General features: G+C 35.6%; 1 pseudogene; it reads right to left on the bottom strand.

Annotated features, from left to right (window-relative positions):
- Positions 1-1,907: 1,907 nt before the first annotated feature.
- Positions 1,908-13,843, bottom strand: LOC101097452 (annotated as a pseudogene).
- Between the last annotated feature and the right edge of the window lie 918 nt (positions 13,844-14,761).

The following is a 14,761-nucleotide window of genomic DNA, read 5'->3' as shown; positions in this document are numbered from 1 at the left end:
CTCCTAGTGGCAGAGAATACGATGATTGTGATATGTATAGTTATTAGTTTCTTTGTTTAAATCCAAAGAACAAAGAGAAGGCAGCAAAATTTTGTCAGATTTTTGTTTTGAAAAGATCTTTCGGCTACATATGAAGATCAGAATTATAGGAGCTAAGATGTTAAAAGACCAGTTTTGGATGCTGTCACAGTAGTCCAAATGAGAAGTGATGTTTGTGAGTATGTTAGTAGTAAATACAGGGGAAAAAAAGGATGTGGGTTTGAGAAATATTTAGTAGATAACACTAACCAATGCAGCAGTGCATTGAATATAGGAGTGGCTTCCAGGGAGAGGTGAAAGAATGACACCAAATTTGTGTATGTTTGTGGATTATGGTGCTATTTTCTGGAGTAGGAAACACTGCATAAGAGTCAGATTTGTTCACTTTCATGAGTTAGAAGATGTACTGAAACATACAAAAATTATCAAGAAGCATGTTACTATTGTCTTGTACTGAGGAGTTCTAATGACTGCATTTTGTTCCATTGAATGTAAATGCTTCATTTTGTTTAGAATTTCTTCATTGCTGGACAGTTAAACTCTGTTCAACTTTTCATTAAAATAGATGATGCTACGATTGGACATCTTGGTGCCATTAGCTTGTTCCTTGTTTCAGATTATTTATTAGAACACACTAGAAATAGAAGTCCTGGGTCAATGAGTACTAAAACTTTTTTTGCACTTAGTGAATGTTGCCAACTAATTTTCCAAAATACTGTAATTACTTATACTGCCCCTAGCAAAACATACATATACAAGCTTAATTCCACCCGTGTACTCATGACAAGTTCAATAAACCACACATCCACTCCATCATGAAGTCTCTTTTAAAGAAGAAAATAAACCTCTCCACATCCCACATAAGGCTAGCCTTCTGAGATTTCTAAGTGTTTTATATTTCTTTTCTCAGATTGAGAGTAATAGTGTCTCTGCTTTCAGAGAAAACTCTTTTGTCAGGATGGCCTCAACACTCTAGCACCTACTAAGCAATTAGACTAAAGCGAACAGACACAAAAATAATACTTTACTCAAAGTCTAGGTCATCATTTTACTTAATTATTAATCTTATTCAAAGCAGTATTTCCCCTTTAAAAATGATGATTGATGAAACTAAACATTTAAATAAGGATAATTTATAAAGAATATTGTATATATAATATGTATGTATAAAATTGTATGTATCATATATGTGTGTGCATATAAGATTCTGTGTAATAGAAGAACAGAAAATATGTGTGTGTCTGTAGGTGTATCTATATATGTATATATTTTCTCCTGATGTATCATACTGTACCACTCTCTAAAGGCAAATAGTGTTAATCAACATTTTTTTAACCTTTCAGATGTTACTTATTTATTTGTTTGTTTGTTTTTGGCTATACAATTTTATTAACACAAAGATATCATACTATGTCTACTATTTGGTGACTTGCTTTCTTTTCTCATTTCAAATAATGTTTGGTATATGATATTTACATATCATTATATGTGGGACTTCTTTTTTGTTTTCAAATGAATGCAAAATTTTCCCTTTGTCTAGATGTCCGTAGTTTTTTTGTGTCAGTTTTTATCACTGGATATTTAGAGTGTTTCCATTTGTTTTTCTTTTTTTAAAAAAGTGACACCATGCCCATCTTTTTTTCATAGTCGTTTACACACCTGTCTAAATACATTTAAGGATAGACTAATAAAAGTGAAATTGCTGAGTCTATATATATATATATATATATATATATATATATATATATATATATTAAAATTTTGGTTATATATTTATATATAGCATTCTGGTAGGAAAGTTGTATCAACTAAATTCTCATTTTATTTATTTATTTACAACTGATAATCGATTTATTAAAAAGGTTGATTTAAACATCTATATTGGTGACTTCAGTGTTGACTCCTGGCTCAGTACTGATGGGAACAATCTGCTTAAGGTCTCAGAAGGACTTTGTGAATCAATGCGTCGCATATGGATCCTCATTTGAGAAAGATCCCAGGTCTTAGAACCGTCACCACAGGGTTTTCTTGTAGTGATTCTCAGAGTCACCGTGGGCATCAGCCTGTCCTTTCACTTTGAGATGTTTTTCCTTTGTGCCTCTGATCAAGTCAGCACATACTCTTTCGAAAGGCTTTATGTTGCTGCTAGGTAGATTAATTCTCATTTGATGAATCGCCACCTATGGTTCCACGGGTGTCTTCCCGGAGTCTTGAAAAGCTGTGGCTGAGTGGTGGTTTCCTGATTAACTTGTGCTTCGCAGAAAGGGAACGGAGCTGAGTCAGGAACGGGAGCGGGTCATCTAGAACTCTGCTGTAGCTGCAACCGCAAGTTCCTCAGAGAGTTAAATTCTCATATTAAATTGTGAGTATACATAGTGGTATGCTGATGAATGCTTAGCGAGTGGGTCTCTGGCTTAAAAAAACAGAAACAAAAACAAGCAAAAAAACCGAAACCACAAAACTATCTTTATTGATAGTGATTGGCAAACTCCGCGACAAAAATTCTCCAGCCAACACCAGTTTCATACTAACTACCTGAACAATGTTACTGAAATTACAGTTGTGCAGAAATGAACAAATCAGCTCTCCTGAGCTGGGAAACCTGTCTGTAGTACGCCACTCATTGTGCTTCCTCACAATCACTTAACTATGGTGCTATCCAACATTTAAGCGTTTTCCATTTTATAGATTAGCAGAGGTACTTGTTTTTAGTAAGTGAATAGTTTTTCATAAGTTAACTGGGTGTTTTCATGTTAGCTGTATGTCCATGTTCTCTGCTTCATTTCCATAGGATTGTTCATCTTTCTGTAATTAATTTGAACCACTTATTTCTGTAAAAGGAAAGCATTCCTTTTTTTTTGTTAAGTTGCTAATATTTGTCTTAGTTGTCATTTATCTTTTAACTTTCATTATGATTTTTTATTTATGTGCTGCAGAGCTTTTAATTTTTATGAGGTCAGATGTATTATCTTTTCTTTTAGGCATTCATATTTGTAATAATTAGAAATTAATACATGGATAAATTAATTAATGTATTTGGAGGTCAGTTTTCTTACCTGTCAAGTATAAATTGATGGCTGTATTTCTTCCCACCTCAAACAGTATGTAATCCTTTAAAACACTTCTGCTTTGGTATCTTTAACCTAACCTGGGTTATTTCTCTGAGAATCAAGTCTTACAGAGAAAATTTTCACTCAGCAAAATAATCCACCATTCACTAGTAATTTACTTGAGAACAAACCTTCATTTGTATCTTATTCCAATTTCTTGCCAAATGTGTGGAAATTTCCCAACCAAATGACTAGGTTCTTTCTTAAAGTGAGAGCAGGACCCATCTTGTAGTTTTTTGCAGGGAGTGGGGGGAATGTCTTCTAGTGGGAGATGGGTTATTCCTCGTGGATATTGTTTCTCATGTTCAGTAAGAATTTCTACTTATGAAATCTCACTGCATAATCCTTATATAGTATATTCTGTAACTTTCCCCTTAACTTTCCTACACTTTTTTTTAAAGGACAAGTGAAAGACAAGGAGAGATATAAACACAAGCAACTTTCAAATTGTGATTTCTTATCAGTTGTAGATGAGCTGTTTTAAGTAATATAGATATAATACCAGTGATTTTTTTTTGTTTATCTTCAAATTCATCCTCCATTTTTCTACCATGATATCAGGTTCAAAGGACCTTAGATGCAAGATACTGGACTAGATTACACTACATAAATAAGATACAGCCATACCAGAAAAATAGTGTGAATGTGTGTGTGTGTGTGTGTGTGTGTATAATTTAGCTGCAATCTCTTCTTAACTCAGAAACTGGTTGTATTTAATATGCTGCTCATAATTATATATATACATATATATACAAATATACATATATATGTACAAATATACACATATATGTATGTGTATATATGCATATACGAACATATAATATACGTATGTATATATGCATATATACACATATATACATATGTATATATATGCACATACATACATATGTACATATGTATATATGCACATATATACATATGTACGTATATATGTGCATACATACATATGTACATATGTATGTATGTGCATATATATACATATATATAATTATAAATACAGTTATTTAAAAATATGATTGTTAGGATATCTGACAACTTTATAAGTTTCTATTTAACACATTAAGAATCTAAAAGAAAAAAAGTATTAAAAGGAATGGTAAGGAACATAATGGGGATCCAGGGAAATTAAGGAGCAGTGGTTGGAAGAGGTCTTCCCTCTTATCTCTTCTGTTACTATCCTCAGTGTTGCTGCTCGAGGTTATCAAGGACTGCAGTTAAAGAAAATGAATGAAGAGACTTATTAACAATAAGAGATGGAGGAATACAAGTCAAGTCCTTTGCATATTCATTTTATCTCAAAGCTCTGAACTGGTACCAGGTAGCTGCAGTATACCAGAATAGTGATATATTTCTTTCTTTTTTCTTTGTTCCTCCTCCTGTCTCTCTTCTCTCTCTCTGCTCTTCTTTTAGCACATCAGATCCACATTCTAATTAACTGGCATTATAGCAGGGTAGGAAGGAAGAATGAGACTAGTGTATATGTGATGGGTGTAGAGTGAGAAGCTGATTCTGACGGGGCGAGGAATTGTAGTAATTAGGAAAAAGCTGAGCGACAAACTGAGATTCTGCAAAACAGAAGGGGGACAAGAGAAATTGCTCTTCTTCTGTAGTACATGAAAGCAAGTGTTTCCAACTGCTTTTTAAAGTTTTTTTTAACAGCAGTTTTAGATGTATAGTACAACTGAAAGGAAGGTACAGAGGTTTCTCATATTCCTCCTGCCCCTACACATGCATATCTTTCCTCATCATCAGCGTCCCCTATGAGAGTGATACCTTTGTTTCGATTGATAAACGGACACTGACCCATCATAATCCCAAGTCCAAAGTTTACATTAGGGTTCGCACCTGGTATTGTGCATGCTGTAGGTACACACAAATGTACAATGACTTGTGTCCCTCACTAAAGTGTCATACAGTGTATTTTCACTGCCCTGAAAATCCTCCGTGCTCTACGGGTTCATCCTCCCTACCTCAGTCCCTAGAAACCAGTGATCTTATTACTGCTTCCATAGTTTTGCCTTTTTGAGAATGTCATATAATTGGAATCATACAGTTTGTAGCCTTTTTAGGTTGGATTTTCATTTAGTTATGTACATTTAACTTTCCTCCACATCTTTGCATGGCTTGATAGCTCATTTCTTCTTAGTGCTAAGTAAAAATTCATTTTCTGATGCACCGCAGTTTATTTATCCTTTCACATATTGAAGGACATCTTGGTTGCTTCCAGGTTTTGGCAATCATGAATAAAGATGCTGTAAACATCCACATGCAGGCTTTTGTGTGGATATAAGTTTCCAACTACTTTGGGTAAATTCCAAGGGGTGTAATTGCTGGATCATTTGGTAAGAGCATGTTTCGTTTAGTAAGAAGCCACCAAACTGTTCTCTAAAGTGTCATGCTATTTTGCATTCCCACCAGCAATGAATGAGAGCTCTTGTTGCTCCGCATCCTGGCCAGCTTTTGGTGTTGTCAGTTTGCTGGATTTGGGCCATTGAATAGCTATGTAGCCAAAGACTTTTACATGTTCCAAAAAATCTGACTAAGACTTCTTAATGGCATTGATAAAACAAGTGTGTACTTTGTACTTTTAGTTTAAACCAAACTCGTGGGTTTTTTGTTGTTACTGTGGTTTTGGTTTTTTTGGTCCACAATATCAGTATGTTACTGAATGGAGTAAATTTATAAAAGTTAGAATCTTAAAAGCTTTAAATCCAACTTTTATTGTTTCTTAACAAATTCAGGAATCTCCTCTAAAAAATTCTTTAAAAAATCTTTTTTGGTGTTTTTATTATTTATCTTTGAGAGACAGAAAGAGACAGAGTGTGATCAGGGAAGGCAAGAGAGAGGAGACACAGAATCTGAAGCAGGCTCCAGGATCTGAGATGTCAGCACAGAGCCCGAGACAGGGCTTGAACTCATGAACCACGACCTGAGCCAAAGTCAGACACTTAAATCACCGGGCCACCCAGGCGCCCCTCCTCTAAAAAAAATCTTAAAAGTCAGTTGTGCAGACACTGATAGCCTAAGTTTATCCATGAAATACCCTCTCTGTAGGGGTCTTTCTCTCAGTAGCAACAAGGAAGGCAATAAAGCAAGTGTTTGAGCATAAAGGCTCTAGATAGTTTGTTTTGTTTCTGCTAGCAGGATCTTAGGCAAGCATTGGACATACTTCATATCTCAGACTCCTCACTCCTGAAATGAACAAAATAATAGAGTATTTTAATAGAGTATTTTCTGAACCAGATAGTCCATGTTAAGTGATTGGGATATGCTGATACCTACCTAAGTCTTAGTAAATTTCAGTTATCATTGTTAACTATGTATAGAAAATGTAATTTATTGAACTTTCGCTTGAAGTGGAACATTTGAAATGTTTCCACTTGAGACACACCTGGGTAGCTCAGTGGTTAAGCAGCTGTTTCATGATTTTGGTTTAGGTCACAATCTCATGGTTGACGAGTTGAGACCCACATCAGCCTCTGTGCTGACAGTGTGAGGCTGCTTGGGATTCTGTCTCTCTCATTATCTCTCTGATGCTCCTGTTCTCTCTCTCTCTCTCTCAAAATAAAAAAACTCAAAAATAAAAATAAAACATAAAATGTTTCCACTCGATGTCCAACTAATTCCCCTTAAGATTGTCCTGCTTTGTTAACAAAGAAAGGAAAGGAGATCTGTGTAGTAGATCATGATTACATCACTACCTTTCTCTTTTATTCCTGTCCCAAATTTAAATAATAAAGTGTCCACCTTATTCATTACCAATAGCTACACCCTTGATTTATATGCATGTATATCAAAGTAGAAGTTGCTTCCAACCTGTTCCCCAGTACTGGATTATCTTGGGGCCATTGGTGAAATGTAATGAATACAGAAGTCAATGCAATAATATCATGCCCAAAGTTAAACCTACAGTGCAAAATCAAGTTCCTCCCACTTCTTGCCTCCTAGTCTGTTGTCTTCCCATCATTATAACAAACTCCACTTAAAAAATAAGGAAGAACTGGGGCGCCTGAGTGGCTCAGTCAGTTAAGCGTCCAACTTCAGCTCAGGTCATGATCTCACAGTCCGTGAGTTCGAGCCCCGTGTTGGGCTCTGTGGTGACAGCTCAGAGCCTGGAGCCCACTTCAGATTCTGTGTCTCCCTCTCTCTATGCGCCCCTCCCCTTCCCACACTCTATCTCTGTCTCTCTCAAAAATAAAAACATAATTTTTTTAAATAGGGGAACTATTATGAAGAAAAATCATCAGGAATAAAATATCCATGATTTTCAAGATAGTACAATCTCATTTTGTTGATTTTTAGTTTTTCTTATGTTTCTCATAGTTTCTCATTCCATGGTCTCCAATGATAGTTAATTCTAGTTGATAAAGCAGCATTTAAAATGTCACACCAGTGGCTCAGAGCACTGCACACAGCTGGTGCCCGGGGCAATGCTAGGAGGTAGAGATTGCCATACAAACAGCCAGTCAACGTCAATACATAATATTTATGGTGATTGAGATATTGGTCAATCATAAACAGCAAATATGGGGAAAACAGCTTTAATGCTAACTGTGCCAAGTATCTATGGGTGTCTTCATTGTGATATGAAGAACCCAGAAGAGAGTGAGGCATTTCCAAGTGCCTTTCATCTCCTCTAGCAGGAACAACAGCTTATCTTAGTTACTGATATAACTGATGACTACATTTGGCAAAAATATAATCATATATCATTATGATCATTTTCTCATTGGCCACATATTACTAACTGTATAGTTCTTAGCTCTTCTTGGAAATTCTTCATGTAAACTAACAGAGGAAATATATAGAAAAATCCTTTCAATGTATTTACTTGTAATTAACTGCTAAGTTTTAGTTTAAAATTACAAATACAAAAATTGCAGCTTTCTGGTTTTTTTTTAATTTTTTTTAACGTTTATTTATTTTTGAGACAGAGAGAGACAGAGCATGAACGGGGGAGGGGCAGAGAGAGAGGGAGACACAGAATCGGAAGCAGGCTCCAGGCTCTGAGCCATCAGCCCAGAGCCCGACGCGGGGCTCGAACTCACGAACCGTGAGATCGTGACCTGAGCTGAAGTCAGACACTTAACCGACTGAGCCACCCAGGTGCCCCTGCAGCTATCTGTTTTTAAAAGTAAGCAGATCCAAACTTTGTCTAGTCAATCAGAAGACCTCTAAGAGTGAACAACTGACGTTTTGTTAAAGTTGTAAAGAATCTGACATGGTAAATAACTGAAATACTTGACTTTTTTCTTAGGAATTATCAGAGCCACATATTTATTAGACTTTTGTACTATATGTATGTACATATATATAGATGAACATATATTCAGTAAAACCTTGGATTGTGAGGAACTCGTTCTGTGAGTGTTCCAAATACAAGCAAACATTTCTAATAAATTTTAACTTGATAATCGAGTGATGTCTTGCCATATGAGTAGTATGTGATGCCAACAATCACATGATCACAATTGAGCCAATGGTTCTTGAAATTCACTTTAATATACAAGCGCTTTGGATTACAAGCACATTTGTGCAAAGAATTATGCTCACAAACCAAGGTGTTACTATATATGTTCTTATCCTTCTTTCTTTGTAGCAGAATTTAAGGGCTCAACTTTGTGACTTTACTTCTCTAAAGGAGACACCTTTCAATCTATCCTTTGAATTTCTTCTTCTTCCAGAAGTTACTGTGGTTTGTAATGATGATTGCCCAAACCTTTCCTTGGTTGCCCTCAAAGATAGACATAAAGGATCCATTCATGTTAAGCACTTTGCTGTTTTTTTCAGTGGAAAAATTAATGGATGTTTTAATAAACAACAGTAAAAGTACAAACATCATAAATAACAATGTCGAAATAATGAAAAAATACTACCACATAACCTGATCACTTAAGAACAAGTTTATGTATACTTTCTTATTTTTCTTCTGTAATAGAGGGTTTTAAATTTGAGTTCTGTGCCTACCATAACAATGTTCCCTCAGAACTTTGACATCAAAGAACATAACTGACTGAGGCCAACAGTGCTGGGCTTCATCTACCTAAGATTGCCCTGCCCGCCGCAAACACATTTCCTTCCTTCCCTCTCTTTCACCAGGTCAGTGCTACTTGCAGTGGGATAGCTTTCCCGGCACCACCTCCCTCTTGCCCTTTTAATTTGATCACATAGGCATTTTCCCTAATACATCTTTTAGTGTTTTCTTTTGTTTCCATATTGAAGCCTGCTTGTCAGAAGACCTGAATTTACATAAGCCTCATGAGAATTTGTTCTCATTCCATCATTCCATCGCGCGCGCGCGCGCGCACACACACACACACACACACACACACACACACACACACTATGCTCATTTAGATAAATATGTGGAAAGAGTAAAAATGAAAAACCTACTAAAATGATGTTTTCATGGAAATAAATAATATTTAACCTGAAATAGTCTCAGAAATAGAGATACTGGTTATACATTTATATTAAATATTCTAGTAAATGTTTGCATTTGTTGAGTTTTTGAGATCATGAATATCTTGGCAAGTTGTATTTTGAAAAGGTTTATTAACATGTAGTTGATAATTTCATAGCAATCTTTATAAAACCTGAATGCACATAACAAGAGACATAAAACAACTTGTCCTTGTCTTTAGGAAATGTGCACAAAGTTCTTAAGTTGAGAGGAGAAGATTAAAAGTGCCCCTAGAAATTGCAGGTTCCACTATCGTGGGTTCTATCTTTGTTCTGTCACTCCTGCTACCTTAACTAATCCACACTATTTTTTCAAATAAACTTTGGTTTCTTATCTGAGCCATGAACTGTTTGGAAACAGGAAGAGAAGCGAAAGTTGAAAAACCACAGTAAAGTGATATCCTATCAGGAAGGTTTAAAACCACTCTACCTTCTGTTTCAATTACCAGTGACAAGCTAGGCATAAAACATGTCATAGAAAGTGTCACTTGCTGGATTAATTTGTCTCACCTCTGTTGGAAAGCAACAATCCATATCAGGATTCTTATATTTGTTGCTTAGACAAAATACAAATCCAGTTGTTCTAGTCCAAGCATATTTATAATCCTCAAATAAAAATGTTAATGGACAAGAAGTTATGGCAGTTTCTGTGAAGTTAAGAAAAAAAGAAAAGGAGCAATTTGTGTAATGATTCAATCACTTTAGACCATGATAAATAAATCATAATATTTTCTATGAAACTCTAGGCTTCTAAAATGTATAGGAATTCCCCTCAGATTATGGAAAATGCAGCAATGGTGGCTTAGCAAGTAATTGCAAACAGAAGAACTAGAATGAAGAGTTGGAAAAATCCAGAATTTGAGATGTATATCTGGAGGATTAATCCAAATTTCATTGGAGTGGAGTGAAAGTTCATGAAGAGTGTTTTTTTTTTTTTTGAAATAATATTGAAAAACTACAGCTAAGTATGGCTGACAGGATATATTGAATGTCACAATAAAGAGTGGTTCCCATTCAGGAGGAGGTATATACTAATGATGCCCAAAGAAGGGGACATTCTCATGGAATTCACTATTGTTGAATGTTTCTGATAGGTCAAGAGGAAAAAGACTGATGAGAGAGATTAGATTCAGTGATTAACAATACCATTTATTATTTACCCACATCAATAATTTTAGCAAGTACTTCACCTTCATTCACCTCACTTAACGATCATAATAACCATATGAGTTGAATACTCTCATATACGTTTTGGTGGTGAAAAACAGCAACTTAGTGAGATCAAGCAACATTTTTAGTCCTTGGTTAAATAGGAGGATCTGGATTCAAATACACATCTTTAGGACTTCAAAGTCCATTTCTTAACCACTGCAGTGTTCCACAGAATTTGTGACTCTTCACATAATTTTCATAAGTTAATTAAGTAGTTAAGAAGTAGGTAAGTAGTCAACAAATAAAGCAACCAGGTAAGAACTTCTTTTGAGAGGGTTTGGGGTTAATAAGGAAAAGCCTGAGAGCTTGAGAGAGTAACCGGATCAACGGTGTCAGTTGTTGTTGTTCACAGAGTGGTAGGCATCTCTCAGGTCTCCAGCCTTAGTAGTTTTGGGCACTTTGCCCATTTAAGGTGTGATCCCAAACCCCCTGCCAATGTGCCTTTACTTTATCTTTGTTCCTTAACCAGGGCATCCTCATCTTTTATCAGAAATGAAGGGGTGGGGTTTTAGATGTTCCTTATTATACAATTTCAGGTAATGCAATTTAGGGCAAGGTGCATTGCTTTTCTTCCTTTTAAAGAGTATCACAGTGAAGTAGGGTTGGAGTTTTTGTTTTTTTTTTGGGGGGGGGGTGCATGTTGCTTTTGAATAGAATCCTAAGATCTGTCAAATGCAGATTTTTAGCAACTAGGAAGCAATAAAACTGAAAGGAAACATCTTCTGAAGCATACTCATGAGAAAGAGGCAGAATTTGAGGAAGAAACTGGAGATTACAGGGGAGAATGTCCAGTGGGGATGTTAAGACAAAGGCCAAAAATGTGGGAACTAAAATCCATAATCTGTCATGGTTTCCTGTGAGTAGTAAGTGCTTACACTAAGCCAGGTGTTGTAGGCACAGAGTAGGTAAACTGGCAGCACTGATACAGTTTGGGGTTGCCTCACATCCAGCTCTCCTAAAGCCCAGCAAAGAGAGAACCTCCAACAACCAGTAAAGGAAGATTCAGGAAGGACTGGAGCCATTATTGCTTTCATCGTTGCTCTTGCTTCTCTGCCAAAGAATCCAGAACATAAAGCTATAAAACATATTTTGAAAAACAACCACTTTTTTTTCAAACTTAATAGGGTAGAAGAGAGATGCATTAGGTAAGGAAATATGATGTTATTTTAAAAAACTTTATATCTTAAAACAAGAAAACTATTTTTACCGAATAGTCCAGTGCCCTTGCCCTGATAGGAGATCTCCTCCAAGTGATGACTGACAGACCTGGATGTTGTCTGTGGCTTTGCCAATTCAATACATAATAAGAGAGAGCTGGCTGCTGTCTGTGGCTTTGCCACCTTCGATATGTAGCTTCCAAGGTTGCCATACTCCTCTGCCTGAAACTGCAAAAGGGAAAAGCATGAATGATGAGGCACAAAAGATTTTTATGGGTATGGCCGAAAAGTGCTTTGTTTTACTCTTACAGTCTTTTGGCTAATATGGCACACATAAGTGCAAAGGAGGCCGGGAAGTATGGCCAAAACGAAGGGAATGAATTTGGTGATAAGCTGTCAGTCTTTACCACGAAGACAAAGAAGGGGGGGAAACTGTTGTAAGGTTGTAAGTAGTAGTTTCTAATCTTTATTTTAAGCAAAAACTGTTTTTTTGAATTAATAGAAGATATTAATTCAGCTTTTTTTTTTTGCAAAAGGAAAAAAAAAAACAAATTACAAGTTGTTATGGAGTATATCAAGCCAAACTATTCTGCACATTGATTTGAAAGTTTGTCTTAGTTCTTGATTTTTTGCATTTCTAAAGTTTATTAAGATTTTGAATGGACATAGGCAAGAGCAGGGAAATAGAAACTAACCTCTCCCTCTGTCAGTGCAGCAATCTAGAGAAGGCTAAGGTAGAAGTCAGGTTCAACATGTCACCATTGAGGGAGATAAACTGGCCCCTGCCATCTGACAGCAGGAGAATGGACAATAAGGCAAGAGAGAGCCAGAAAGACTTACCCTGTAAAGTCTCATCCTTTGTGGTATCCAGGAGAATTTATGGCCCTTGTCTGGTGCTAACATTTTCTTTTCTGAGTTGTAATTTCGTCCTGCTATCTCCAAGCTTTCACTAAAGTTTAGTTGAGAGTTACAGCTTGGACTAAGCAGAGTTTTGTAGTATTAAGGGAGAAATCTGCTCTTGTGTTTGGAGTGGAGAATTATGGGCAGACTGGTGGCAGGCTGAGAGAACAAGTAACTAGGTGATCTTCAGGAGCTGGATCACAAACCAGAACCCTTTTGCTAGTGACTGGAAGCCTGTGGTCCAGATATACTTAGGAACTAGAACCCAATAAAACCCTAGGTTTCTGTAGTCACACAACATAGACGTTCTTAAAAATGCCTTCTTTGTTTATGATAAAAAGGCTTATTCTTTAGTGGTAGAATATCTAGGGTACATCAGAATTAATAAATCATGGAATATAAAAACGTGACTCCAAGACTATAATCAGAGTTAATTTTTCCTGTGAGAATAGGCAACATACTTCATGGCTCTGAATTTATTAATTCAAAGTAATGTAATAACGCCTAACTCATACTTTTTTCTGGTAATATAAGGTATATGAATATTCTCTTGGAACTCTAAAGTACTATATAAGTATTGGGGATAAGCACTCATGCTGAAAATTCACAAATAGTCATGTATATTAATATTTTACTGTCTAATAAAAGGTTGATTGTCTTGTTGATATTCTTGAATGCATTCACTTAGACAGTTTCTCCATTCCTGCATCATGGAAATCAATAATAATGTTTCCATGTTGAATGAAAGGATGTGTGGCATGGAAATATTTTTTTTTTCTCAATTGGTTCAGATAAGAAAAGTTTGTTTACCACTGCCATAGGGGAAAGAGTTCATCACTGCTAAATCACCAGGCTAAATAGTGGAGATGTTAATCAGAATTGTACCCGGGCTGTTTTAAAGGTTAAAGTTTGCTCAAAGCCATGAAAATAATTTAAATTAAAAAATGGAACTTACCCTTCCATGTTGTTCTGTATACTTTCAAGTCGAAAGCACACAATGTTCATTTAAAAATGTTATTGAGTTATCAAAATGCAATGCAAAAATATGATATTTAGGTAGAAAAGGTCAGATTAAAAAACACAGGAGCCTCAAAAACTTGAAATGTCAAGATTCTGGGGAAAACTACAAAATAATTTTTAAGCTTACTATTTGAGTAAAACTATTTCTTGTGAAGTATAAAGGAAATGCAATATAGCACAGTGATACAGCTTTTCATAAAAGGTATGATTGATAAGTTCTCTCTAGGGAGTAATATTTGCAGGTCTGGGAGTTTGCGGGCATGTTGAAAGGTATTAGTTTAAATAATAAATGCTACTGCTTTGGTAATGTTGGATTTTTTTTGAGTAATCTGACATCTGTGAAATTTTTAATACAAGGATAACTCTAGGAACATGTATGAAAATATAGCTAAAACTTTTTAATGCCTTTGTTCTTTTAAATGTTAAATTAATTGTAGAAGGGATTAATTTAGCAATATACAGATGTGTTTTAAGGTGGAACAGAATAAGCAAAATCCAAAACAATAACTTTTCAAAAATCAAATATCCATCTCAGTTGTAGATAACTGTGTTAGCGAATTGGGCCATTGATTGCCAGTGGTACTAACGGGTACACTTGATTTCTAAAACTTTATATTTTTCAGAAATTGTGAGGTCCTCTATTCCAATTTTGAATAGTGCTTCTCTGCACTTAGAATTTGTAGCCTACTTCTATGAAGATTATAGGGTATTCAGGATTCAATATTTTGATTTTAGGATATTTAGGGATTTAGAATAGCATCAAAATTCAATGCAAAAGGAAACAGTAAATGAGAACAAAATTGTGACAAGAGGGTTTTTCTGGCTCTCTTATTGGAAGGAGGTCCTTTCCCTGATAAGATT

This window comes from Felis catus, chromosome A1 (genome assembly GCF_018350175.1).
Source record: "Felis catus isolate Fca126 chromosome A1, F.catus_Fca126_mat1.0, whole genome shotgun sequence".
In the NCBI taxonomy this organism is placed as follows: Eukaryota; Metazoa; Chordata; class Mammalia; order Carnivora; family Felidae; genus Felis; species Felis catus.
The sequence above is the reverse complement of the archived record's forward strand: the minus strand, read 5'-3'. Positions and strand labels throughout refer to the sequence as shown.